At 36.5% G+C, this 25,305-nt stretch overlaps 1 protein-coding gene across 1 annotated transcript in view; it reads left to right on the top strand.

Annotated features, from left to right (window-relative positions):
• LOC125102962 (triadin-like) overlaps positions 1–25,305 on the top strand; it is a 154,862-nt gene that overhangs the window by 11,022 nt on the left and 118,535 nt on the right. The window contains exons 6-7 of the mRNA XM_047734650.1: positions 4,822–4,869; positions 19,848–19,895. The gene's annotated coding sequence lies outside the window, so the exon portion shown is untranslated. The remainder of the gene's footprint in view (positions 1–4,821; positions 4,870–19,847; positions 19,896–25,305) is intronic.

Below are 25,305 nucleotides of genomic sequence, written 5' to 3'. Positions count from 1 at the left end.
AATATTCCAGATTCCAGATTCAGTCATCAAGATTCAGATTCCAGAAAAATCTAAATGACTTGGGATTTGGTTTGTTTATATAAGCTTCCAAAGTCACTAGAGCTACCCTAGTCTAATAACTACTTTACCTATTTTGACACTGCATCTCAATACAATGTTTTGAAAGAAGTCACAAGAATTTTACAGTAGAAATCAATTTTTATAGTTATCTCACTAAACTATATAATTTGATCTATATAAAATGGTCTTATTTTTCTTTAGAGATAAGTATATGTAATTAAAAAACTCTACTGAAAAATAGGGAAATGATTAATATGAAATGTAAGACAATAATAATTCTGAGATGAAGGGAAAGGCATGAGGTAGTGGAAGGTTTCAAAGGCTTTGACAATGTTTTATTTTTATGCTCACAGGATGTTATAAAGGTGACCATATTTTTTATTACCATTCTTTAAAATGTGCACATACATATGATATATTTTTCTTTATGCCTCTCCTTTCTATAATATTTTTCATAATTAATCAGGCTTTAAAAGCCCAGAGCAGGAAGAGATAGAAGTGGCGACATCGTGTTGCAGCTTCCTGGCCTCTGTGATGGACCACGGAGAGATGAGCCGCTGGGCTTGGGGGCAGATGGAAGCGAAGGACATGGTTGTCTGCAGTTATCAAGAGTCACATATTATGTTTCCGAAAGTATCACTGAAGTGGAAAACTGATGAGGTAGCACATAGAAGTAATATTTGCAAGAAGAAAGGCCTTCACTTGGCAAAAGAAGATGCAGATGCAGGCTGGACTGGTATTAAATATGGGGCAGGGATTGGTCATCCTTTGGGATGGAAAGGAAAACAAATGGTGCAGGTGTGTGCTGGTGCTAGGGAAAATAGGAGGTGCTCTAATCTGCTTTTCTTTTCTCTCTGAATCTCTCAATAGCAGCTTCTCTCTACACTGCAGGATACTGGAAGCTTGAGGAGGGGAGAGAATGCATGAGCCAGTTGTCTAGCATGGGAGAACAACTTCCCTAGTTCTGTGCTAGTCTTGCTGGTCAGTGCTGAGCTCTCGCTTAAATACTGACCTGAGACATTCAGGAGAGATCTGCGGCAGCGTGAGGGCCTTCCTTCAGTGTGGAAGTTTGGATGACTGCTCAGGCGGCAAGCATAAAGGGTGTTTGGGGGTGTAATGGATTGAATGGATTGAATTGTGTTCTCCCCTTCAAAGGATATGTTAAAGTCCTAAGTCAGTGTCCATGAAGGTGACCTTATTTCAAAATAGGGTCTTTAGAGAAGTAGACAAGTTAGGATGAGGTCATACTGGATTAGAGTGGGCCCTGAATCCAGTGACTGGTGCCTTATAAGAAGAGGGAGATATGGAGACATGCAGATACATATAAACAGAAGAGAAGTGGGAGAAAGGAGAAATTGGGGTGATGCAGATATAAACTAGTAAATGGGTTGTCAGCAACCACCAGAAGCTAAGAAGAAGCAAGGAAGGATTCTTTCCAGGAGAATCAGAAATAGCTTTAGGGAATGGCCAGACGACATTTTCATTTTGGATTTCTTGCCTTTAGAACAGTGAAAGAATAAATTTCTGATGTCTTTAGCCACCTAACAGTTTAAAAGCAGCCTGAGATGGGTGCCTGGGTGGCTCAGTAGGTTAAGCGTCTGCCTTCAGCTCAGGTCATGATCTCAGGATCCTGGGATCCAGTGCCTACATCGGACTCCCTGCTCAGCCAGGAGCCTACATCTTCCTCTGCCCCTCCCCCCCCCCCCCCCCCCGCTTGTGTGCTTTCTAAAGCGAATAAATAGAATCTTAAAAAAATAATAAACATTAAAAAAATAAAAGCAGGCTGGGGGACTACTATAGCAGATGACTATAAAAGCAGACATGAAGAGAGTGATTGCACCATGGCTCATTTATATATTAGCTTGCTAAGAGTAAAAATGAGGACATGAGGGAGATCTGGAGCAGTGAGAAAGGAGTAAGATCAGAAGAATGAAAGTATTGATGGAGTCAGATGCTGTTTGGAAAAGGTTCTTGACTAAGCGAGATGTAAAGGGAAGAATGGTGCAATGGTTCCAGAGAATAGGATTTTGGGGATCAGAATTCTGACAGCAGAGAAGTAAAGCATATGTTGGCAAGTGGTAGTGAGCACAGAACTGGAGTCCAGTGCTTAGAAGTGAGGAAGCCAAGGAAATCAGAGATGAAGCAGACATATGAAGAGTGTGTGTAAGTGACTCCCGATCTTCATTAAATATTAGATTATCTTGGGAAGTTTCCAAATATATGAATAGCCAGGCCTCATCCCAGACTCACTAACTCAGAATCTCAGAGCTTTCAAAGCTCTGTAGCCCAGCCTAGGCCTACTACATCTGAAAGTCATTGACTGATAACAGCCCCCAGCTTATTCTAATGTGCAGCTGTGACTGAGATTTGTCCTTCCTTCCTCCCTTCCTCCCTCCCTCCCTCCCTTCCTTCCTTCCTTCCTTCCTTCCTTCCTTCCTTCCTTCCTCTCTTTCTCTCTTTCTCTCTTTCTCTCTTTCTCTCTTTCTCTCTTTCTTTCTTTCTTTCTTTCTTTCAACATACAATGTATTATTTGCTTCAGGGGTACAGGTCTGTGAATGATCAGTCTTACACAGTTCACAGCACTCACTATAGCACATACCCTCCCCAATGTCCATCACCCAGCCACCCTATCCCTCCCACCCTCCTGCACCAACAACCCTCAGTTTGTTTTCTGTGATTAAAAGTCTCTTATGGTTTGCTGAGACTCGTTCTGAATGAAATCCCCCAGTAGTAATGGAGAGGATGACAGCTGTGTGTAAAAATACTCAATGTGGGGGACGCCCGGGTGGCTCAGTTGGTTAAGCAGCTGCCTTCGGCTCAGGTCATGATCCCAGCGTCCTGGGATCGAGTCCCACATCGGGCTCCTTGCTTGGCAGGGAGCCTGCTTCTCCCTCTGCCTCTGCCTGCCACTCTGTCTGCCTGTGCTCACTCTCGCTTCTCTCTCTATGACAAATAAATAAATAAAATCTTTAAAAAAAAAATACTCAATGTGGGATGGAGCAAGAGTATAAGGTCAGTTAATGACAATGAAAAAGAGACATAGATCCAGGGGCAACCTAACAGTGTGTATTTCAAAGGAACTGAGATTTAGAGGACGCAAGGAGGTAACAAGCTTTGAGAAGTAATAAGAAGTAAAGAGGATATATACATCACCTCCAGGCACTTTGGTATGCAGGGGATGGAAAAACAAACCTTCTCCATTTTAGAAGATGGCTTGAAGGGACGCAGTGTCCTTAAGGAGCTTGGGTGTAGTTAAAAGAAGAAAGCAAAGCCCATGTTCTAATGCAAGGGTGTGTACTGTGGTGGGGAGTTGACTTTGAAGGATTTTGTAAAGATTTTGTTTTAAAAGAAATGTGAAAAAAAAAAAAAGAAGAAATGTGAATTCTGTTTTCTGCTGGAAGCCTAAACTTGTGGTGGTAACTGAGGTAAACAGGGATGTGGCTCACAGAAGAATGTCTTGGTTGTCTTTTAGGGGAAGTTTGGTAAACAGTTTTCAGACTATGGTCTGGACTAGCAGCATAAGCATCACCTGGGAACTGATTAGAAATGTAAATTCTCAGGATATGCTCCAGACTCACGGAAGCAAAACCTCTGGGCTCAGCATCTGTGTTTTAACAGCCCGCGGAGTGACTCTGCTGCACGCTCTAGTTAGAGAACCATTGTTGTAAAGTCTTTATCTGCAAGGTATATAAAGTCAGGGGTCTGGGCAGTCCTGGAGCTCAGAGTCTTAAGACAGCCTGGAGAAGAAGATATTTACATGACTTCTTGTCTAGGCTCAACTTGTAAACTTCTGGTATCTAATATTATGGAATTAAAGCCTAAACATAATGTGAAGGTCTCCTCTGACATCTGATTTTTCTCACAGCCCAAGTTCTGTGACACAGGGAGGGCAAAGGGACATGAAGAGTCCAGAGCCCCGGCTGCTGAATGTATATGAGTGAGGGGGATACATACAGATACTAATAAGAATAAAAATAAACATAAAAATATAGGTGACAAAGGAGAACAACATTACAAAAAAAAGTTAGTAAAATAAGTAGATGAAGATTTGTAAATATTCACCAGTTCCTTGTTATTTTTCTTGTTTTCTTATGAATTAGAGAAAACTTTAATTAGCTTTGACTTGAGGTCCAAAATTGTGTAGTAGGACCAGCATTCCAGATTATGTCTTCAAGACAGCTCCTTTACATTCCACACTAGATATTCAGAGAAACTGCAAATATACACTTTGGCTTTTCATTTCTCTGTGTGTGTGTGTGTGTCTCTCTCAGAAAAAATATTCAATTGGAATTTTCTATAATATTATGGTGAATCTTTTATAATACAAAGCTAATTGATTGAGGTCAATCACCTCATATGGTCAATCACCATGGTCAATCACCACCCCCCATAATTACAGGCTAAATGAAGAAGTCCTTTGAAGTCCTCCTCCCCACAACTCATACATCATTTTAGGTTTGAATATAAACTAATTAGTATTCCAGTGTATTTTGTGAAATAAGCTACCTTGTTTTATGGCCACTACTTACACTGGCAAGAATTTAATGCCACAGATTTGTATCTTGGGGAGATAAGAGAGTTCATTACTTAAAAATATATATAAGTGTTTTATAGAGTGGTTTTCTCTGCTGCTTGCTTTGCTCTCAGGTGCCATATTTTATCTTTGGGGCACTTCTAGTCTTGCCTGACTTATAATATCCTAAGAAAATGACCTGGCATTTCTGATATCCATGTTTCATTCTTTAATATCTGAATTTGCAGAAACTGAACGAGCCAAAGAAGAGACCAGTGCTGCCTCAACTAAAAAAGGTAATTGCAGCTTAAAGAAAAAGATGTCATGGTTATTCCTGCTAAGGTTTCTAACATAATGTATTGTTCAGTTCTTATAGAAGAATTCTATATTGATTTTACTATTTCATTGATACAAAAACAAACCCACTTTGCACAAGATTTATGGTATCCATGTTCCCAAGTCTTTGTCTTCAGTGTTCTAGTGCCAATGGTTTCATTCCTTTAGGGTGATAAACTAAAACTAGTAATTATAGTCCAATTGCAAGTTAGTGTTTGGAAAATTGAAGAAATGCTGCTATTTAAGCTCAACAGTGTCCCAATCATCTGGAGAGCATCCTAATTCAATAGACTCCCTTAGGAAGGCAGGGATTGAACAGATGAAACTTGGATGAGGAGAGCTTATGTGAACAATGTTCACTTTGTGCTTGCATAATATTAAATTAGAAAATGTGCTCCTTGAAATGCTCATTTGGGGACATTTTGCTTTAAGAAATATTGGGAAGTTTGGAATTTAAGTTTTCAAAGTTCTTTCTTTTGCCATGTCTAATCAGAGGCAACTACTTATATGAATATTGACTCCCTTTAAAAGGAGACATTTTAAATAATATTTTTAAGAACATTAATATACATTAAAAATAATCATCATGATGAGACTATGGACTCTGGGAAACAAACTGAAGGTTTCAGAGGGGCATAGGGTGGGGGGTGGGGTGGCCAGGTGATAGGTATTAAGGGGGGCACATGTCGTGATGAGCCTTGGGTGTTATATGTTAACTAATGGATCATTGAACACTACATCAAAAACTAATGACGTACTGTATGGTGTCTAACTTAAGACGAAAAAGGAAAAAAAAAGAAAAGAAAAGTTTTGCATATTCCCAATTCAGAATAAATGGGAACAATTCTAAAATGTGTGGTTCTGTTTTAGTGATAGAAATGAAATCAGTAATATATCCAGTGTTGCCAGAAGTATCTCAAGGGACAATTTAACAGCCTTATACTCTCACACACACACACACACACACACAAACCTACACACATACCTTTTCACACATTCTCCACTAAAACATCGTAACTTTTTTTCCAAAAAAACTCTCTTATCGGGGCGCCTGGGTGGCTCAGTGGGTTAAAGCCTCTGCCTTCAGCTCAGGTCATGATCCCAGAGTCCTGGAATCAAGCCCCGCATTGGGCTCTCTGCTCAGCAGGGAGCCTGCTTCCTCCTCTCTCTCTCTCTGCCTGCCTCTCTGCCTACTTGTGATCTGTCTGTCAAATAAATAAATAAAATCTTTAGAAAAAAAACAAACTCTCTTATTGCATGTGCTTTATAAAGAGAATATTTATCAGGACTCTAGGGAGATATAAAATGTACATAACCTCTCCACATTCTCAAAACCAAGCAATTTATATATGTACATATATAATATAAATGAATACATGGATATAAATTAACACAATACAAATTTATATATTAGTTAATAAATTATAATATAAATTAATATATTTCATAAATATATGTTAATGTATAAATTAGTTTGTATATGTCTAGGGTAAGACAAAAATTAGATAAGGAATATTTAAAGAAAATATATAAACTTTTTTGTAAGGTAATAATTAGAAGCTAGAGTTACTGAAATTAATGGGTGCCCTCTCTCAAATCCTAATCATATCTTTTTTCTAATAACCTAATATTTGTGTTGCCATATTTGATAAGTGATTACAGTACATGTTACATTGATATCTTTTGCTAGATATCAATGTGCCCTTAGTGGTAGAGTCCATAAATTCATCAAAGTCCATATTAATGTATCTCATTCTTTCATGGTGGCTTATTTTCAAATCAATTTTACTTATTGGCATTAAGTGGAATGTGGATAAAACTTGGTTGTTTCACAAAGGCTAATGCCATGGTATCATGAAAAGGCTAAAGGTCTAAATATAGATTCAGAAAAAGTCATTAATCTAGGAAAGGATAAAGTGTACATAGCCCAGTAAGTGAATATGAGACCAGGATATTGGTATGTGTTAAAAGCAAGAACAAAAGTGAGGCTACATGTGTTTCAAAATTGGTAGCCAATGGTAAGACCAATGGGGTGTCTATATAGCTGTTGTTTGGCTCTCACATGGAGTTAGATTTCAGACTGAGCCTTACGGAATTCCTGATTGTAAAAGATGGTCTGGAGACAGAGTTAAGAAGGAAAACTTTGACTCCTAGTAATTGAGCCCTGCACAGACTCTGAATCACTTGGATCCTGGATATTTAGAGTAGAAATATAGTAGAAATACAAGCACACATAGTTTGGAGTCCAGTCTGATCCAACTGGAGTGAACAAAGATCCTGAACTTGTTAGGTCCCCCAGTAATGAGTCCGTGATCAAAGAAGTGAGACTGATACAAAGCGAAGGTCAAGCAAAGCTTTATTTCACGCCAAGCATTGAGAATCAAACTGACCAGTCAGGGCCGTCTCTTACAAAGAGGCAAGGGCGACCCCTCTCTGCCTTACAGACTAGCTTTTAAGGGCAAAGGCCATGTGGTTGGGCCTGGCCATACACAGGTGGCCAATGAGATTGTAACACACAGAGAAAGCTGCACAGTCATGCTAGGTCACACATAAGTGACCAATTGAATTACAATTTGCCCTATAGTAGACATTTGACCTAGCCTATCACCTTGGTCAGAATAGGTGCCCAAAAGGCACCCAAAAGGCAGGGCCCATACTCCTTGGTAGCTAGGGAGACAGTATGGGTCCCCACTGATTGGATGTCTCCACCTGGCCTGACCCACCCTTGTATTTGGGCTTTGTTACCTGGGACTGGTTTCTGGGACTTGTTTTTAAGTAAGTGCCCTGGGGGTGGGGGGGCAGGGTCAGTTTAAGTTTTATTACATAAACAACAAAATGACTGTTTAATCCAAGATGGAATCGCTCTGGCTAAATAGTCCCTTACATTCCCACCTTTTCTTTGGAGATTAGTCAAATCTTTGACTTTTCAGCCAGTTCTATGTCCTCTTTTGCCAGACTGTCTTTATTGACTACAGTGTGATTTACCCAGAAACAACATTTCTCTCTTAGGGCTATGCAGAGCTCCCCTTTTCTAGAAATACTATGTCAAGACCTAATTGTTTATATTTCCCACCTATACTTTAACAATAGGAGCAACAATGAATTCAATGAACTCATTGTTTTTTTGAGTCTTAGCTCGGCACGATCAGTGGGGTCCATCGGCAGCAGCATCCATCTCTGGGGGGCGTCCTTATCCTCAGCTCGTTTGATGTGACCTGCGTAAATCCAGGCCCTGATGCCTTCCTGTGACTTGGGTTAGGACCTTCCCGCAATTGTGTGGGTGGTCAGCCACTTCCTCTAGCAGCAGCGTGGCTGGATTTAGCACCGCTGGGGGCCAGAAGGTCACTTTTGGTTCGTTGAGGAGGAGGGCCTGATATCCTGTTACTCGGGCGTTTGTCATCCACCGGTCCAGTGGAATCCAGAGAAGGCCCATGATAGTGTGGGTGGTGGTCAAGATGAGATTTTGACCCAGAGTCAATATACTTGCATCCTTGACCAGGAGGGCCGTGGCAGCAATTATGCGGAGGGAAGGGGGAACCCAGCCACTACTGGATCTAGTTTCTTGCTAAGATAGGCTACTGGCCTTTGCCAATGCCCCAGAGTCTGAGTCAAAACTCTTTTAGCCACCCCTGCCTTTTCATCCACATACAAGTGGAAGGGCTTGGTAACATCTGGGATGGCCAATGCTGGGGCACTCAGTAAGGCTGTTTGTAATTCCCAAAATGCTCCTTCTGCCTCAGCTGTCCACTCTACTATAGTGAGTCCTCCCTTAGTCAGTTCTCAGAGAGGTTGCACCATCTCCGTGAACTGCGGTATCCACAGCCTGCAGTAGCCCACCATCCCAAGAAACTCCCTCATGGAGATCAAAGCCTAAATAAGTGGTGTGCTTTTGTTGCTGACACCCAATATCCTTTTTCCTGTGGAGTCTGTAAGAGAGCTCTTGTCCCCCGCAAGCATGACCCATAGTCCTCAGGGGCTGTTTCTGCTATTCCCACTAACTTAGATTCTTTCTTTCAAATCCTTCAATTTTCTGAAGTTTCCTCCTTATGTCTGGGGCTGACTGACTGGCAAAAGCAAAATCGTCTAAACGAGCTATCGTGCGACTTCTCTGAAGTTTACCTCAAGTTGTCTAGCTTAGGTAAACAAACATTTAAAAACAATCAAATCTAGAATTTAACATCCATAAAGGTATGTTATTAAAACATAATTTTTCTCTCTAAAATAACCCTCATTTCTAGAGATAGCCAAATCAGGACTAATTTATTGAAAAACAAGTCCAGTTTTAACAAACTTGGCCTAATTATTTACATAAGCTCAGCAAGAACAGTAAGTGATCATATAGATCTTTTAGAACCTGCTTTGCTGGAACTTTTTATAAGGAATCTCTAGGTTGAACTTTTAGTAGCCTCTCCGGGCCAGAAGCCAAGCCACGTACTTGCCATCAGACATGCCTGCAATACCTGTCAATTTGGGTGAATTCCTCTTCCTGAGGTACCCAAAGTATCCTGCCAGGAAGTGACATTCTTTACTCACCTGGTGAGGCTGCTGGGAACTCTGTAAAGCAAGGTATGAGGCCAACAGTTCCAAAGGGCTTTATGGCTCCAGGTTTTATAAAGTCAACCTTAGTTCCTTTAAGCTGTCTGGTCATATCTGAGTCTTTTTCAAATATGAAATTCCAGTCAAAGCCTTGGTAAAATAACCAGTGTTTCCAATGGTATCCTGTTACAAGAAGAACAGATTCTTATTGAACTTATGCAAATGACTGATTGCCATGGAAGAAAGAATACTTACTGAGACCTTGAGTTTCAGAGGGTTCAGATAGAGAGAAAAAGTTGAATGCTTTGATTTGTTTACAAATGAGTAGTTGTACATCTCTGTAAGTTACAGATAACTTAAGAAAAAGTGTCCCTAGTCTGGAAGAGCAAACGTTACAGAACCAGTAATGCTTAAAATAAGACAAAACATCAAGAGACACATTACAATCTTTCAGTTCATCTAGTCCCATGCTACTAATTCTGGTTTAGTCTGAATGCAGCTCTTATTTCTGTAAATTCTTACCCATTTCAGTTCCAGGATTTTAACATATCAAAGACCTGTATTTGTCCTGAAAGTCTCCCATATGAATTTCCTTTAAGGCAGAATTCATTTTACAAGAGAATTAAAACAATTATAAATGACAAAAACTCAGAATAGATATGGTTAGATATCAAGTGATGACCCTTATCAAAACATTAAAACTTTAGGAAATGTATAGAACCTCTAGAGTAGTTACAGCATTTACCTAAATGTAATCCAAGGTTTGTCATTGGTTTAGCAGTAACTTAGCATATCAAGGGAAAGCCTTATGAGTCAAAGAGATCTCATTTACAACTCCGGGCAGGCAAAGAGAAAACCATTTACATTTTCTTAGAACCATCTCAATCTCTAGTGAAGATTAAATATTAACCAATTGTGAACTGTTACAACAGAATTCTTAGAAAGCAAATTTATGAATCAGTTAAGCACAAAACACGTTTACCAACAGATTTCAAAAGCACAAACCTAGTTCCAGCGACCAGCACTCTAGCATTTTATCTCATTTGGTTAAAGTTTCAGGTTACCAAAGACTTTGAAAGCTACTTTAACAATTACCCATTAAAACTCTTGAGACAGACAATTAACCATCAGTTTTAGTCACTTCTTTTTTAACAGATTTTAAGAAATAACACGAGCTTACTTGACCTAAAGTAAAAACTTTGAAGTTTCACATTTACTGCTGTTAACTCGAAAACATGACCATTCTAATTAACCCAACAAACTTAACTTAGTTTAAATACTGATTTATGTTCCACCTGGGCCCACTCCATTTCGAATGTTTGCCTGAGACATGGGTGGGAAGATCTGGAGTGGGGGTGTTAGGTCCAGGGGGCGCTCTTCTTGTTTCCCAACAGTGAAGAACAGAAGAAAGTGCCACCAGAAGGCAGAGAAAGGTTCCCAGTTCTACAGCTCATCAGCTCCAAGAGAGGAGCAGACGCCATGCTTTTCCACCAGCAAGGGGGAGGGGCTAGGCAGTCCCTGTCGGGCCAGAGAAGACAGGAATTTCCCTGAAATGAAGGGAGTTTCGGCAGCTGCTTGGGAATATTCCTTGAAGTCTCTGTCTTGAGTTAGACTAACTAACCACAGTTGGCTCCAGTTATAGCCATTAAAAGTCAGAGTCCCCTTACTCTCTGCTTGCCCCATTCCTTCAAGCACAACAAACAGCACAGCAGACAACAAAAAGACAAGACAAAGACAACAGCAGGCCCAGCGGTCCTTACCTAGAACCTGCCACTGGTGGGGACTTTCTTGATCTCCTGACAGCCTAGGGGGACTCGAATCCCCCAGTGACTGCCTAGGGGGACTCAAACCCCCAGTGACCACCTAGGGGGACTCGAACCCCCTGACCATCTAGGGGGACTTGAACCCCCTGACCCCCTCTAGGGGGACTCGAACCCCCGGTGATCTACCAGTGGAGGGAAGGGGCGTTCCCACATCCACTCCAGCCCTGGGGAGCATGGCTGTGTCCAGCTTCTCCCTGGTGGGCCATATGCTGGAGCTCCGCAACCAGACAGGATCCTGAGATCTTACCTCCAGAGGCTTTTCCCAGAAATTCTGATGCTGGCTCAGTTCTCATCATTTAATCCTGGGAGAGCCCCCAAATGAAAGGTCCCCCACTAATGGGTCCATGATTAAAGGAGCGAGACTGATATAAAGAGAAGGTCAAGCAAAGCTTTATTCCATGCCAAGCATCAAGAAACAAACCGACCAGCTGGGGCCACGACTCTTACAGAGAGGATGACCTCTCTCTGCCTTACAGACTAGCTTTTAAGGGAAAAGGCCATGTGGTTGGGCCTGGCCACACACAGGTGGCCAATGAAGTTGTAACACAGAGAAAGCTCCACAGTCATGCTAGGTCACACATTAAGTGACCACTTGAATTACAATTTACCCTAGTAGATATCTGAACTAGCCTATCACCTTTGTCAGAATTGGCACCCAAAAGGCAGGACCCACACTCCTTGGTTGCTAGAGAGACAGTATGTGTCATCCCCCCCCACACACACACACTGATTGGATGTCTCCACCTGGCCTGATCCACCCTTGTATTTGGGCTTTGTTACTTGGGACTGGTTTCTGGGACTTGTTTTTAAGTAAGTCCCCTGGGGGGGGGCAGGGTCAGTTTAAGTTTTACTGTGTAAACAACAAAATGACTGTTTAATCCAAGATGGAATCACTCTGGCTAAATAGGTCCTTACATTCTTTCCTAAGCTGTCATAAATAGATTGAAATTCAGGTAGCGCTGTGCCAATTTAACAAGTTACAAGTAAAAGTCAAAAGAGCCTTCTCTTACTCCTCAGGTAGTTTTTCAGTCCTCTACCCACTCACTGACAATTGATCACACGTGAAAACACATATAGCTTCATCATGCACTTAGTAGCCAGCCCCTAATCTCCACAACACTTAGCATACTTGACAAGATGTTCAACTTCTAGTCTTTCCAAAATAAGTAGAGTAAGAAAATTATAAGGGTTATTTTTGTTTGCAAAATGTTGTTAATTGTTCTTGTACATTGAGGTTTGAACTAGGAGCTATGTGTGCAATTTCAAGAGGAAATTACTGATTTTGTGTTTGTTTTAAAATTTTCATGGTAAAAAAAAGTTTAGTAAATTAATTACAATGTGCCAAATTATATATTCAGTATAAAGTGTTTGATCTTAAACCTACTTTTTTTTTTTTTTTTTTTTTTTTTTTTTTTTTGGTGAAAAAGGTGATTAATATTTATTGAAGTATGGGGAAAGAACCCCTGGGCAGGAAGAGTAGAACTCTTCATTAAGAGGGGCCCATTATATATCTACAAGTTGGAAGGGTGAGGTCAGGAAAAAGGAAGGTTTCAAAAGACCTTTCATACACTAAAAAGGACCTACAGGATACCCGGGGGCCTTGCCATTCTCATGTTAAGGTTGTTTATCCCCTCTAGCCTGGCATTAACATCAAGATACTAGGGAGATTCCTGGAAGAACATCACACAAGTCTCACCCCAAAGTGGGAGTGGGGAGGTTGTAGGGTGTCAGCTTATGCTTAAGCCTATTTTTTAAGTCATATTTTCTTTGTGGGTATATAGTATTTAATCATCAATATATCATCTTCTTAGTTTAAATTTGTTTTGCGACATTCAAATCATTTCACTTTCGTTTAACATATATTTATGTTTCACATACTATGTACAGAATTAAGATCAAATGTAGATGTTAATATTGTTATTGAGCAACTTAAAATACTGAAAAACTTAGGAATCTAAGTTGTTTAGACCTCAATTTTTGCTATCACCTAAAAGTTTTCTATGTAATTATAGTTCACGGTTCAAAGACAACAGAGTAAAGAGTTAAATACAGATAAGTTTCCATAGTAATTTAAAAAATTATTCTTACCTGGGGAAAAGCAAAGCTTTACTATAGAAGGTGACTTTAGAGCTAGGTCTTAAATAATGTTGTTATGTAATCATTAGTTGGAAGGGTATCTTGGGCACAGGTAAAAGAACCAGGCAAAGTGGTGGGAAATTGTGGGATGTATATGAGGAAGAAAAAGAGCTTCAGGGACATGGTATGAATTAATACAGCCTGGGCTAATAATGCCATAGAAGGGACTGATTTTAAAATTGGACTCTATTCCATGGACAATAGAGAGTTAATGAAAGTTTTAAGTATAGGAATAATATTCAGACATTTGCTTTAGACAGAGGCAGGGTCATTAGGATGGAATAATATAGGTGACGTGTATTGGGACCTGGTATTAGTTATGAGATTGCAAAGGAGGGATATTAATAGAATTTGACAACTTACCAACTTTGGGAAGGAAAAAAAAAAAGAAATGATTTAATGACAATAAGTTTTCAGACTGGGAGCTAGAAGAATATTGTTGATATTCTTATAAAAGTTAAGAAGGAAGATGAAAAGTTGTTTGAGGAGGGAAGACAAGATTTTAGACATATTTAAGTTAAAGTGCCAGTAGCACATGCAAGTGACATCACATAGGAGGCTCTAATTGTAAAACTGGAGCTCCAGATAATGGCAAGACTGCAATATATAGGTGGGTCCCCTCAGCATGGGGTTAGTGGTGGAAACAGTAAAAGTCCATGAGCTTGTCATGAAGAGATGGCCTAGAGAGAGAATAGAGTTGGGGTGGAAGGTTAGGAAACATGTACATATGGAGGAAAGAGGACAAGGAAGGTCAAAGAAAAAGTGACCAGAAAGATTAGTGTTCAAAAGAAAAATAGATGTAATTATTTATAATGTCATAGTAACTATAGGAAAAGAAACAATTTCAGGGACAAGGTGGAGGTCACCAAGTCATTGCCAATGGATAATTAATTATTAATGATTTTTAAAAGAGAATTTTCAGGGGAACAGCATACTTGAAAGCTAAGGAATGACAAATGGATCGAGGGAAGGGAGGTAAAAAACAGGCAGTTATGCTGAAGAAAATGGCTTGGAATAAAAGGAAACACAGGTTAGCAGCTTGGTGTTCTTGTTTAATCTAGAGCCATCTCCTTTTTGATCTCAGATGTAAAGTGTTTACCCTTCTTTTCAGGACCAGCTTCCACAGTTGTGTCCTCCTTAATCAGGCATCTGTGCTTTTTTGTGGCATCATCCTCTTTCTTGTTATTGATTTTGTTCCTTATTTTGGAAATATTATTCTCAACTTCAAAACTCCTTTTTCTTGATTACTATCTCTCTCTCTACCATTTCTCTCTTCCACATTTTACCCAGTTTCCCAGATACTGGAATGCTAGTACTGCTTCTCCTCTCCCCACAAGGATGAGGTTTCTACCTCATGCATGAGTGTCTCTACTGAGCCACTGATGCTCTGGATAATGCTGTTGATGTTATCCATGCTAAACCAAAGGAGCCATTCCAGGGCTCACATTACTAGGTTTTTCAATTGTATTAACCACTTTGCCTCTTCTGTAAGCTTCTGTTTTCTTGGCCTATCATGACAACATAGTCTCTTGGTTCTCCACATATCATCTGAACTTTTATGTCTGACTTGTGACCATTACGTCTGACTTTTTTTTTTTTCTTTGCTGACTCTTAAATTATTAGTGTTCCCAGATTACATTATTAATACTCTGGGGTTTTCATTTTACACTGTCTCTTTGTGAAATAGATCAACTTTCAAGGTTGAAACTCTGACCTGTATCCTAAAGATACCCGATTGTATGTTGCCACTTCAGGACATTGCTGTGAAAAGGCATTTCTCTGAAAATTTCAAGCTTGTATGCTCAAATGTCCAATAAACATCTTCAAATAAAACCTGTCTTAAACTAAACACCTCACTCCCCCTCCCCAACTTGTTTTTTTATTATTATTGGTGAAAACCATAATCTACCATTTATCTCACTAGAAAACTGGGGGTGATCTTTCTCTCCTTCACCTGATTATTCAAAGAGTCTCCAAGTTCTGCTGATTTTATCCTCTAAATATTTCTTGAATATATTTCCTCCTATTCATAACTGTGACTTCCATTTTAATTTAAGCCTTTATTATATCATGCTTGAACCACTGTAATGAACTCACTATTGTCCTTAGGTTTTTTATTTTTATTTCACTAATATTGATCTTATCAGAATTTCCCCACAATCACAACCAAGTTATCAAGGTCATAAAACTGACTAAGCCATTCAATGTAAAACCCTCTTTTTCCAAGTTGGTCATAAAATAAATAAAGTCCAACCTTGTTAAAATGACATGAGACTCCAAGATCTAACCCCTATTTCCCTTTCAACTTCATTTTCAGATTTGTCCCATTTTGAATGCTGCAATAAATACCATATTACTCATAATTCCAAATTCAGGAATATAATGTAAAATTCAGGAAAGTTGGTAGCAGGAAGGAATGGTCTTATGAATACATTGGTCAGTTAGCATCATCTAAGAATTGATGTCTCTTTTTTCTGTTTCTCCACCATAATATATATCTGAGGATCCTTATATCTAAGAAGTAAGACTGTTTCTTCCACAATTAATGATTTATTCTATTGTTTCAATCATTGACATCCCTAGGCTGTAAACTCAAAATCTGAGCAGCCTTTCAGCACAGATAACATTACATTCTTATTTCCTTGGAAATAGTTTATCATGCTAAGGCTGTAGGCCTACATCCCAGAAATAATGCATAAATATCATGTGGGGGACATTTCAAACAATAAATATTTTCCTACTCCTTACTTCTTTACCAGGATTCTAACATACCACATTTCCAAGGAAGCCTCACTGCCTGGGTACAACCCCTACTGCTAATGGAAACACATCAGGGCCTTCAGGAGTGATGAGGGTCAAGAAAGGAGAGATTAAATTGTTTTGGAGAATTGAGTCCCTAAAGAAAACTGAGGAGAAGAATAATGAAATAAAAGCCTGGAACTACAGAAACCAATTTCTCAGCCTCACAATTTACCTCAGGACTATCTCTAATCCAGGCATTACTTTCTAAGAATGTTAATTACTTTGTTTCCTTTATATTAGTAGGGATCTCGGAAGGAGTGCAATATAAATTTGCTTTCCTCCCTTAAAGAAATCCTTCCAAATGTAGAGCAAAGAGAATTTCTCTCAGCACTAAAGGAGGTTTCAGGTATCCTGTAGTATAGAAAAAGAAATTGACTGAGGTCTTCTTTTGATTCCAGGCAGTTAGGAAATCCACTTACTAACATGAGCTATTTATTTCTAAAGTTTATTCTCCACAGAATTAGGCTTGATGAATTTTACATCAGAAGTAGAAGTGAAAGGATCATCATTTCACGCAAAATGTGTTCTTTTCTGTACAGATAATCAACATTTGCAGTGACCTTTTCTGAGTAACAAAAACCACTTTAGAGGACTATCCTCCTCTATTTAATATGAATGTGGAACCATTCATTGAAAAGAAAACTTGGTCTTTATGTATAAGTCACATTCAAATTGTTTGCTGAGAGACATTTACTTTTCAGAGGATTAAAATAAAATAAACTGAAAAGTATAAATTTGCTATGTAATATTTATAATGATTCTTCTGGATAAAATAATTATGAGTAAGATTATATACCTATAGGTTCTATTAGAATTACAGATTTTCAGTGTTTCATTTCTATTAATGTACCACACATCTTACTAGCTCCTTTATTTAAAGTATGCATAGTAAAGTCTGACTCTAGTTTGGAATTCAAAGCCTTCTGTAATTGGCCTCATGTTTTATTTTAAATTATTCCATATCTCCTCTGTGGGAACATTCCACTTCAGCGAAACTTGTTCACTTTCCTCTAGGTGTATCTAAGGCTTTCCTGCTCCTTTGTTACACCTAAAATCCATCCTATTCCTAGAAAATTACTAACACCAAAGCTTACCCATTTTCCCTTTCAACTCAGGACATTTCTTATTAAGACATATTATTTGTCAAGTAATACATTTAATCACTAAGCAAAAACATATCAATCTCTTGCTATGTTAGAAACAATACTAGATAGTATAAAAATGTAAGCAATACATGTCTAAATATCCCATGTGTGTCAAAGAAAAAATGACAGTAAAATTTGGAAATATGTTGATCTAAAGTATGATGAAAATATTGCATTGAAGCTTGGGGTGCAGCTAGATGGTAGTAGGGTAAAATTTACACTCTTTAAAAATATTCATTAGAAAAGAAGAAAGGCTGAAAATTGAATATCGAGAAAGCCAATGGTTTTTTAATATGGAAAATTAAACCCAAATAAATTAGAAGGAAGACAAATTTTTAAAAAGTAATAATAAAATTAAGTAAATTAAGTAGTAAATTAAGAAGTAATTAAGCAGTAAATTAAGTTCTACAATAGGGAAAGCAAAAAGTCAAAATTAGATTTGCCATAAAACCTAATAAAATATATAGACTCTTATGAAAACTTAATAAGAAAAAGAGAGAAGGCATGAAACATCAGTGTCAGAAAATTAACAGTGTCAGGAGACATCATGACAGATCCTACAGAAAATTGAAAATAGGAATATTTTACAATAAATCTGAAAATTTTAATGAAATTCATATTTTGAATCTAAAACTATAATTTTTCACCAAAGAAAATTCTAGCCAGATAGCTTCAATGGTGAATTTTTTCAAACATTTAAGGAAAAATTAGCACTAATCTTACTCTAAACCTTCTGGGATTAGAAAAAAGAGGAAAAATCCATTTTATGGAGCTAGAATAACCTTGATTGCAAAACCTAACAAGGACTAAAAAAGAGAAAAAAAATACAAGCGAACTTCTTTTATAAACATAGAGACATAGATCCTAGCAAAATATTAGGAGATCAAGTCTGATAATGTGCATGAAAGATAAAACATAATAAAGTTGGTTCTATTTAGGGAATGCAGTTTGAAAAAAAAATGTAATTAATCAGAATAATAGAAGAAAGGGAAATTACATTCATCATAGTAGATCCATTTAATATAATACATCACTAGAATAGAAAGAAACTTCCTTAATCTGATAAGATATATAAAACCATTAGCCAAATCATTCTCAGAAGAAATGAAAAAATTTCCGTCTGAGAATTAGGACAAGGATGTCTATTATTACCACTTCTATTAGACATTGTCCTACATATTTTAGCCAGTGCAATAAGGTAAGAGAAAGAAATAGTATGTACAAAAATAGAAAAGTAAGAAATAAAACTCACAAATGAAACTATTATTTACTTGAAATAATCAAAAGGATCTATAGCTGAACTATTATAATTAATGGATAAATTCAGCAAGTTTTCTGAAAAGAAGTTATGCTACCTTTCCCTCCCTTCTCTAGTTCATGATATCGTTTTTTGGTTTTTGGGTATTTGTTTGTTTTTTGTTTTTGTTTTTGTTTTTGTTTTTCTTTTGTTTTTCTTTTGGCCAGGTACACTGTAGACATTTTTGATTGCTTTGGTGAATTCTTCAGAATATTCTTCAATACTTTTTTACATCCTATGTTTGATTAAACTGGAAACTAAATCATTGGTTTAAGTGGATTCCAGATGGATAGTCAGTTGCTTTGGCAAGAATACTTCAGAGGGCAATACAGATTTATATATATCACACTGCATATCATTAAGAAGCCAGACAGTGAGGATGTCCCATACTGAATGAATGGTTCTAAGTTTCATCAGTGATTAAGTTGGTGACAATCACATTGCTTTGTTTCAAAGTTGCATTTTCCCCCTTGTAATTCTGTGGGGTAATACCTGGTTGTAATGGCAATATTCAGTCCCCTAATCATCTTTCATCAAATGGCTGCTAGTGACCTCTGAAGATCCTTGCTTGAGTCAATTATTTCAGTAAGGAATAGTGATTTTGTATGAATAATTGCTACTGTTTTGATGTATAAATTGGTTAACAGTGAGTGCTCTACTGAGAGCAATAACTCTTAGAGAAAGAATAGTTCAGGTTAAACCGCATCTAAATGATAATCTTATTTCTCTTTTGGTTACTTATGATTTGGGATGACTTTCATATTTAAATGAATCTCAAGCATGACCACACTCTTCTTTCAGTTGGTTAAGCTAAGTTAAGCTTGAATTTAGTTGACATTTTCAAGACACTGAATGACTCCAGCAATAACCTGAATTGTAAGTCGATTAATCATAGTCCTGTCAAGTAGAATTCTTCATAGAGCTTGTTTATCAAAGCAGAATATAAAAGAAGAAGGTAGAAAAGAATGGAAAAACCAGTTAGAAGAAGGCAAGAAATTACTTCTTTTTTCTCTAATTCTTTAACATTAGATTTAAAATAGGTTTCAGTTGGTTTATAGAGAAATGAGAAATGTTGAAAAGCTTTGAAATAGCTTGTTTAGAAGAAAGAGCTGGCAGTGAATGAGTTACAAAATGCTTTTTTGAGCACAAGCGGCATTTCCATCTGGAACTTTTATTTAAACCTTATCTTTGCTTTGCAGCTGTACCTGGTAAGAAGGAAGAGAAAACAAACAAGACAGTGGAGCAAGGTAAAAAAAAAATGAAGGAGGTTGACATTATCTTCTTTAGAAAGACAACAACATGAGGAGGAAAGCACTGGATTCAGACAGGAGGAAGACAATAACTGTTAAATCTCTTACTCTCTATCACTGTCCTTGCATGTTTTTCTGTGCCAGGGAGAATGTGAGGCAGCAATCTGGGTATTTGTTCTTTTGTATAACTAAACTTTGAGTATAAGTTTAGGGCAGGAAAACTCCACAGACTTCTTAATTATATCAGAGAAAATGCTGAAGATTATTGGGAATAAGGAAATGATCTGGGATAACTGGTAGACATTTTTCTGTTTGGTTTGTGGTTTTAACACCACCCCATTGATCATAGTTTGAAGAATAAAGATGACATAATTCTATTTATGCAAAAGTAACTTCTCATGCTTAAAAAATAATATGTAAAACTTAAAGAAAAAAATCAAAAGTAAATTATTTGAGTTTATACTATAACTTCAGCAACTGATTCTCCCAAGAGGTCTGAAATCTCAATATTAAAAATCAGAATATTTTCAGAATAAAGTAATACGTTTTAGTTCTATTTATGTGGCTGTGAAATAAATATATTATTCTAGCGTATCCTTGAGAAAAATGCAAGAGTACAGTAGAGTTAAAACTTATAAAGTGATGTTGGGCCTTCTGTTAGAGCTCAGAGTGCTAATAACTTTAATTATGGTTCCCTGGTCTTTGGTTTTTCATCTATTATAATACTTGTTACTTATTGTAATAAAATCAGAACTAGTAATGATTGTGTCAAGAATGAAATCAAAATAATTTTTCCTTTTAAATTTGGGAATAATTAAATTCCTAATATGAAAAAAAAATTATTTTTGACACAGATATATCAAGAAACCCCTTTAATTTCTCACATTTCAGATAAGTAAATTAAGGTTTCAGATTCAATTAAGTTAAATGATTGGTTAAAAATTTATTTCCTTGGGCTTTTCAAAATAAAATCAGATTGCAATTACACTGAAAATATTTTCAAATTAATTTTGGCTTCTGGGGGCTCTGTGAAATTTTATAATTCAATAGAGAGTTTCTGTCAACTTCTTTCTGATGTGGGTATTTCTGTCTCTGATATATAAAGTAGATGAATAGGAGGATTACATCCCAACCCTAACTTGTTCACTTAGGCAAGGCCCTGAGTCTAAATTTCTTCTGGAAAAAAAAATAATAATAATAAAAAATAATAAATAAATAAATAAATAAATAAATAAATAAGAGGGTGTTAATTATATCGAACTGTCTATTCAATAAGATGTGGAGCTCAAATGAGAAAACATGAGAAAGGATATGAAGAATGAAAAATCTTAGATAATTGCATAGTCCTTACTTAGGCATATTTCCTTATCAAATCAGGTGAGATAAACTGTCAAACCACTTTGATCTCACTAAGCTTCACAGTTTTTCCTTTTTATATAAAGGTGTTGATTGCTCATCTTTGGCATTTGTAGATTTGCTTTTATAGCCACAGCATATTGAGAAGACTGACTAGAATGTAAAATGCCCACACTAATAATAGCACCTAAGAGATAAGTATTTAAACACAGATTGTTTATTTCTTCTTACCTGCATGTTGGTGTCCATTTCATTAATTCTGTAATATTTCCTCAAATAGGTAGGAGACTAGATATGGCTCTTAGAGATGTGAAGTTAACATCTTCAGAAAATTCTATAATTATTTATTAAAAACACCTTTCATAAAAGCTTAGGCTCTTAGCTTACAGAAAAAAATGAGGTTCTCTCAATGGCTTTTTAAATATTGACTTAGTAAATCATTTTGGTTTTAATATTGTAAAGCGATGGCCTCATATTTTTCAACATATCATAAGAAATAGAGTATTTGGATAAATTGCATATTTTTGAGATGATAGATGTATGACTAATAATTGATATGAAAAATATATTTGTGATTTAAAAAATCAAAAGTTAATGTGAAAATAAGTCAATGACATTTTACAGATTTCATCAGAGTATTCTAAAATTTATTCATAAGATGAGACACTAAATCTATTGTGTACTTCTTTTCCTTATGCAGTTTAGTTATCTTCAGAAGTATAATATAAAACCAGTTTATAATGCATTGAAATACAATTAAATAGTTCTTAAAGAGTCACTTTTATTCATTTAAGTTTGCATCATGAACTTGTACTGGGGAAAAATATGATTTTCAAAATTCTTACTAAATTGAAAATATACTTGGTGATCTATATAAAATTGCATCTACTGAACCTCTGAACTTGGTCTGAATTGTAATTGTGCTTAGGAAACATTGATTAAGCTAAACTTTACATTATGGGAAATTCACATAGTGAAAGGTGGAATGAATTTCATGTTAATGTAATTTAGTAACCTAGACCTCGTATCACATAAGAAGTAGAAATTTAGTTAATCTAACTTCTGCAAAAGTCCAAAAATGGAACTCTATTTTATCTAACTCATGATTAATTGTTTTTTTAGTTATTCTTTTTGTGAAGATCTTAAATTGGCTGGACTAGAATTTTGAGTATTAAGAAACACTTTATAAATAATTTCTCCATTTTAAAGGTTCACACACACACACACACACACACACACACACACACACACGGGCGCGCGCGACACACACACACACACACACACACACACACACGGGCGCACGCGCGCGCCACACACATCATTAACTATTCCTCCTTGGAATAGGCCGTACTTGGAGCATCAAGAGATACAAATGTTTAACACAGTAAGTGTTGCTATTATAGTGAGAGCTAAGGAAAGCTAAAGATAAAACGTAAAACTTGCTACTGAGCTGTGTTCTACCATAGGAGGACTCATCTTTAGATATTTGTATATTACACCTAGAAAGAGTGCATCATGTTTCATTAAACTTAATTTATTCATTTGTTGACATTTAATTTCTTATAGCGTACATTTTCTTCCTCGTTATTCACTTTCAAAATTGACCTGCCTCTTAAATCCCATTTACCTTTCTTTTTCAATCTTGATTTCTTTCAGAAAAAAACATTTAGCAATATTTGTTTGTTACTAGCCAGTGAGCAAAAGAGTCACTCTAAAGAAGCATGCAGGGACTAGTTACTTACGTGGGCAGGGAAGGACACCAGTCAAGACAATTAACTTTAAAAGATCTGAATTGTAGATTGAAGTCCCAGCATCTCCTCGTTTTTAATTTTCTTCCCTCAAAGTGACTGAAATCCAACAGTAAAAAGGTAGAGAAAATAGTAATAAATTAGAACACTTGCAAGTCATCTTTCCTTTTCTTTCATTCATACCTATGTATGAGTTCACTTAAGGTCTTCTCTAACAATCTGTTCTAGAAGCCCGCAACAGTGCTGGCATACAGTATGTGTTCAATGAGTATCTGTGGGTTGAATGAAAACAGAGGGGTTGTTGAAGAAAAGACTATTAGATGAACTGTTCCTCTAAATATTGTTCAATTAAGAGAATATTTTAGTTAATCAAAATATGATTTCCAAGAGTGAAGGTTGACATATTTTAGAAACCAGGACATAAGTGATTAAATTCTTCAGTTCTAAAATGGAACTAGTAGAGAAAAAATAATAAATATACATTATTCATTAGTGACACTATATTATTATGATCTTTGTAAATGGTGTTCTTACATAAATAAAACTGCATATGGTGAATAGTCATTATACAGATAAACATTGAAAAATTAAATTTTAGTAATTGCAACTCTTGTGAATTTTTTTTTAAAACTTAAAATGAAGGAGAAATTTAAATAATGCCCAATTAAGCCAATATATGAGTATAAATATAGAAACATTAGGCCTATCCTTGTTTTTCTGATTTTACAACTGTGGAGCAGAATTAGATGATCTCTTAGTCCTTCCAAATGTAAAAATTTTCTATTCAACCATGTGTTTAAGCAGTGTGTTCCTTACATCAAGATATAGAGGCTATTCTCCTTTAGGTGAAGGCTAGTCTAGAAGTACTTTCTTTTCTAAGATTCTGATATTCAAATGTTAAGGAAAAACATACCATAAACTTGAGTACTTATAGATACTTGAGAATCCTAAAATTAAACTGAAAAAAATCACCTCAGAAATATTAAATGTAGTTTTCCATTCTCTTAACTATTAAAAATCACTTCAAAATCATTAAGTAGAAACATGACAGAAAAATATTCACGAAAAAAGATTAAATAGAATTTAAGTGCCTATTAGTCACAAGAATAAATCTGAGCACAATTAGTAGTCATTTTATTCAGGATAAAACTGGAGCCTGTGGATCATAAATGTATCAAATACAGTTCATTTCCTGTAATAAAAAATTATATCTTGCCTTAATTTTAAGAAATGTTTCTAAATTCAGAAGCACACTAATTTGTGTTCGCCTGAAGAGTTTCTTTCTTTGCCTTTGATTCTATTTGTAAACAAGGTTGCCCTACATATTTGTATTAGTGTTTTAAGTTGTCATAACAGCAGGGAAACCCAAATGCTATTACAGCTTTGTGTATTTGTCATTGTCCTTCACCTTTTCAGATTCTTCTATTATTTGTACATGCACTGGTCTATTTAGAATACGTGTTGTGTACTTATTGTAGATTTATCTCATACTTCAGAGTGTATGTTAATAATATCTAAGAGTAATGGTTTCCCTGAGAGAAACTTATTTATTTAAATAATTAATGTTTATATTTCATGGTGTGTCAAAATTATTTTAAAAAGAAACAATTTTGCATTTCAGACCAATGGAGTAAAATTGGAAGTTTAGTTAACACAAACTGTATTTAACTATTTGCTTAATATGTGATTATAAAATAACCTATTTGCACATGTGGACTAAGTTGTCCTGTTGACCCTCAATAAATGTTAAATGATAACAATACTATTGATTCCTGTGAATTCCAAACTTTTTGACAACAGTTTGTGCTTTGATTGTTTAATATTTATTGAGCGCCCACAACAGGCTAGGCGCTGGAGAGTGGGTGTGAGGAACATGAAGTGGGCTACAGAGAGAAGATGGTTTACATGCGGAGCTTTACGACACATGAAAAGGAGTGCACTCTGCTTATTTATGTATTTTGTATATCTTCAAGAGAACCTTTGGCAATTCTCCATTATCTCACTTGCTCACATAGCACATCTCACTCCTCACTTTTATTTAATACTTTCGGAATGTTCTCACAATTATTTTATCTTATGAATAGGAAATTCTTTTCTAGTTTCTTTCTCACTATGTTCCTCCCCACTCCCCTTATCCTTTTAATAACTAGACAGATCTAAATCCTATGTACACAGCAGAACAACATTTATTTAAAAGAAATGTGTATTGTTACATTGATCTCCCGCAGGGTGCCGTAATCTGCCATGCAACATTTGGTTTACATGATTCACACATTTATTGATAAGAATGCCATTCAGTGCTA

This window comes from Lutra lutra, chromosome 6 (assembly GCF_902655055.1).
Source record: "Lutra lutra chromosome 6, mLutLut1.2, whole genome shotgun sequence".
Taxonomy (NCBI): domain Eukaryota; kingdom Metazoa; phylum Chordata; class Mammalia; order Carnivora; family Mustelidae; genus Lutra; species Lutra lutra.
This window is presented reverse-complemented; position numbering and strand designations above follow the sequence as displayed.